The following is a 4,425-nucleotide window of genomic DNA, read 5'->3' as shown; positions in this document are numbered from 1 at the left end:
ACTTCTCCCGCATACCTTAGGTTACCAAAATAAACGTGCAGTTTTGCTGTTACACTTGCCTACCCGCTGGTTCTTTTGCACCCGCTCGGCTGGTCTTAGAAAAACAAGACAAGATGGACCTGATTTCCTCTCATATTTGCCCTATGTGGCTTTGGACAAGTTACATCACACCCTGAGTCTCAATTTCCCCATCTGCTAAACTGGGTTCTTGAGACCTACCTCAGAGAGGGCTGTTGCAAGGGTAAGACAGGATGTGAGTTAAGCACTAACACTGGTGCCTGGGGGTTCCCTTCCTGATGGGCCAGACTGGTCTGTGTTTGTTGCCTTTTACACAAGAAGTTCCATGAAGGCAGGCTTCACGTCTGTGACAGGGCTGTATCCCCTGCCTCTCTGTACCTGGCACATAGCAGGTGTTCAATAAGTAGTTTTTTACTGGATGAATGAATCGATAGTAACAAGGGACCATGCTTTGCTCACCTTTGTGTCCAAAACTAGTCCAATATCTTGCATCTAATTTGAATAAAGATTTGTTGGCAGAATAGATTTTTTAGAAATAGCTGTTTGTTTCTGTTCTCAGTTCCGTTTGAATTTCTGAATTAAACTGAGAAAGATACTGTGAAGGTTAATTTTGTGTGTCAATTTGACTGGGCTAAGGGATGCTTACACAGCTGGTAAAACATCACTTCTGGGTGTGTCTGTAAGGGAATTTCTGGAAGAGATTAGTAATTTAATCAGTAAATTGAGTAAAGAAGATCTGCCCTTACCAATGTGGATGGGCATTATCCAATCCACTGATGGCCCAAACAGAACAAAAAGGAAGAGGAATGGCAAATCCATGCTCTGTGCTTGAGCTGGAACATCCATCTTCTCCTGCTCTTGGACGTCAGCTCTGCTGGTTCTTGGGTCTTCAGACTCAGACTGGTATTTACACTATCAGGCCTCCTGGCTTGGACTGGAACACTACGCCACCAGTTTTTTAGACCTCCAGATTGCAGATGGCAGACTGTGGAACTTCTCAGCCTTCCATAATCACAGAAGTCAATCTCTCATAATAAATCTCTTTTTATATACCTATATATAGCCTATTGGTTCTGTTGTTCTGGAGAACTCTAATATAGATACTTATAACTCATCCCAAGTCTCCTTGGTATTCTTATCGGTAAACTGGGTCTGTTAATAATTATCTACCACAAAGATTATTCTGGAAAGTAAATGAGACAATATGTATTTGGCACATAGAAAATGTTAGTTCACTGTTATTCCATTCCCTGAGCCTCAGTTTCCACATCTGTGAAATGGGCATCTACTCACTCATTTCTTCATTCATTTACTGAGCAAATGCAGTGCCCATGTGGAAGGCATTGTGATTAAGACCTGGGCAGTTAGGTAAGTTAGAGAGTTAGAGAAGTGAACAAGCCATGGTGAAGAATGGAGCATCTGCTTTGGGAAAGCACGCCAATAGTCACAAGTCAGTGGAAGAGCCATGGGATGTATGAGGTCTCTGGGGGCTAGAGGTGTGGGGCAAGGGGAGACCCAGGGTTTCAGAAAGCTTTTTAGAGAGAGACTGGTATCTCCCTAGCAAGTGATGGTATCAACAACTTGGTGTGATCTGTGGGGAAAAGGAAGAGAGATCAGCCTGTTACTGTGTCTATATAGAAGGAAGTAGACATAAGAGACTCCATTTAGTTCTGTATTTGAGATGCTGTTAATCTGTGACCCTACCCCCAACTTTGTCCTTGCAAGAGACATGTGCTGCGGTGACTCAAAGTTTAATGGATATTGGGCTGTGCAGGATGTGTCTTTGTTAAACAAGTACCTGAAGGCAGCTTGCTGATTAAAAATCCTGCCCCTCCCTGGGCAATGGTATATCTCCGGGTAAAACCCATTGTGTGCTTTGTTTACTGAGTAAGGAGGAAACCGCCTTTAGGAATAAGGTGGGGCTTGCTGGAGCAATACTGCTAAAAGGTTTATGGAGATGTTCGCATATGCATCTCAAAGCACAGCATTTTCCTTTAAACTTATTCATGTTACAAGGATTTTTGTTCATATGTCTTACTGCCGATTTCCTCCCTACAATGATCCTATTGTCCAGCCACTCCCTTATCTTTTTGATGGTAAAGATAATTATCAATAAATACTAAGGGAACTCAGAGGCTGGTGCCGGCATGGGTCCTCTGTAAGCTGAGCGCCGGTCCCCTGGGTCCCGCTTTTCTTTCTCTATACTTTGTCTCTGTGTCTTATTTCTTTTCTCAAGTCTCTCGTTCCACCTAACGAGAAGCACCCACAGGTGTGGAGGGGCAGGCCACCCCTTCATGATCACCAACATCACATCACTTTGAAATGGAGTTACCTGCTGGGGCCTCCAGTTTTCGTAGCCTGAGTTTGAAAGGCACGTCAGTCTTGCTGTAGCCCCACTTTCTACCCTGGCTCATGGAGCATAGCAGAGTTTGGTCAGAGTGTCACATCACAGTGAGCATCTAGTTCAAATAGATATTTCCTTCTGAGATTCAGCTCTTCTCCCTTTCTGGAACCTACCTTCACAGGGGACTGAACAGTGATTCCCCTACACTCTCAATGAGGAACAATGCAGATGATGACTCTAATGAATGCTGACTCCTTGCCTGGTTCTCCAAAGACATGGCTGCCCTTTCCTGCACTGAGACCCAGTGAGACGATGCTTGGGTGTTAGCGACATGGGTGAGGCCAGGCCAGGTCTCTGGGCTCCTGCACCCAAAAGGGTCACATGCTTATCTCTGACATGCACAGCTAGCTCCACATCAACCTGCCAACCAAACTCACAAGAGATTGAAATATCTGAATTAGAATTTTATATTTAAGCTGCGTATATTTGTGGGATTGGGAAGGATTAGTCATCTCCAGTGACCAAAATGTTTGCACCTGTTACCCCACTTTCATTTTTCAGTTGAGAGAAAGTTGCATGCCAGGGATATTTAAACTTCGAGGGTGGGTCTGCTGTCAGTTGTCTGGCCAGAGGTAGAAAGATGACTGAGTCCCAGCCGCCCATCCGCATGAGACCTCAGGGAAGAAGCAAGATTTACGAGGAGAGAGCCTGCCTGGCCCCCTTCTTCTGTTGGGAAAGGCTTCCCTGCAGTATTTTCTGTCTCGTCAACGCTGCATTTCATTTTAAATTGCAGTTGAAAGTAGATATTTTCCCTCTTGCCTATTACAAACCTCTTAATTTGTCTCTCCCTCTGCTGTTGTTTGTCTCTATAAAGTGTTTTGCATGAAAGACCCACACAGCACAATGTTGCTTCACCCTGGGTTAGGTTTAACAGGAAGGGAAGATGCAGAGACTAAGTCCAAGGAGGAAGGTGTGACGGCCTTGCGGTTGAGGACACGCATGTCTGGGAGTTGATGCCCGCTGTTTTTGGAGGTATCTGTTGCCTGAATGTGGGTATGCCGGTGCACATGTCCATGTTTGTACTAATTTGCATATATGTCTATGCATACTGCGGTATAATCACTTGGGTGTCCATACCCAAATTAAGTGTATGTTTGAGTGCATGTACACACCCACATGCCAGTCTCTGTGTGCATATGGATCTATGCCCAGACGCACACATGTGCATATAAACACACGTAGGCATCAAGGTACACGTCCGTCACATGATGTGTGTGGTCTTCTGTAGACACGCTCGGGGCGCTCTTCCTTTCGCTGCTTCTCAAGGCTGCGGTCAGCCTCCCTCCCTGCTCCACCCAGGGGCCCTGGCCCCGTTTAGGGTTGTAGGAAAAGGAAGGCACGCAGTGGTCTGCGGGGGGTTAGTGAAAACACCGCCTCCGCCGACCCCGCCGCGGTCACAGCTCTCTGGCTTGGCTCCAGCAACGAGCAGCACCGCCGCGGCTCGGCGTTAGCGCTGAGAAGCCCGGGACAGCCGCCAGGGCGCAGGCTGCCAGCTCCCTGACAACCCCGGACTGACACTGGGGGGCGAGACAGGTCACCCAGCGACGGGCACAGCCCTCCAGAGCAGCACTGTCTCCGGCCCGCTTCCGGGGCCCACCAACCCAAGCCTAGCGGGAGGGTTGAGGGGTGGTCTCGGTCGCTCGGGGTCCAGCGAAGTCTCGGCAGTAACCAATGGGCGACTGTGGCCCAACGGGGATCCCTCGGATGCAGCCAATGCCCTCGCTGCGCTCTCCGCCCCCGCCCTCGCCAGCCCCGCGCGGCTGGACCATTGGCGCCGGCGGGATCAGGGGTGCGCGCGACGCCGGCCTTTCGGGGAGGGCGGGGCTTGGAGCCGGGCTGCGCTCCCGCCGGCGCTCTGCCTCTGCCCCGCCCCCGGACGCGCGGCCCTCAGCCCCTCTGCGGCGCGGCGGCGGCGGGAGGGGGCGCGGGGCGCGCGCGTGGGCGTGGCCGGCGGGCGTGGCCGGCGGGCGGCAGGAGGCGGGGCGGCGAGCGCTGTCGCAGTG

This window comes from Piliocolobus tephrosceles, chromosome 1 (genome assembly GCF_002776525.5).
Source record: "Piliocolobus tephrosceles isolate RC106 chromosome 1, ASM277652v3, whole genome shotgun sequence".
Taxonomy (NCBI): Eukaryota; Metazoa; Chordata; class Mammalia; order Primates; family Cercopithecidae; genus Piliocolobus; species Piliocolobus tephrosceles.
Note: the sequence above shows the minus strand (reverse complement) of the source record.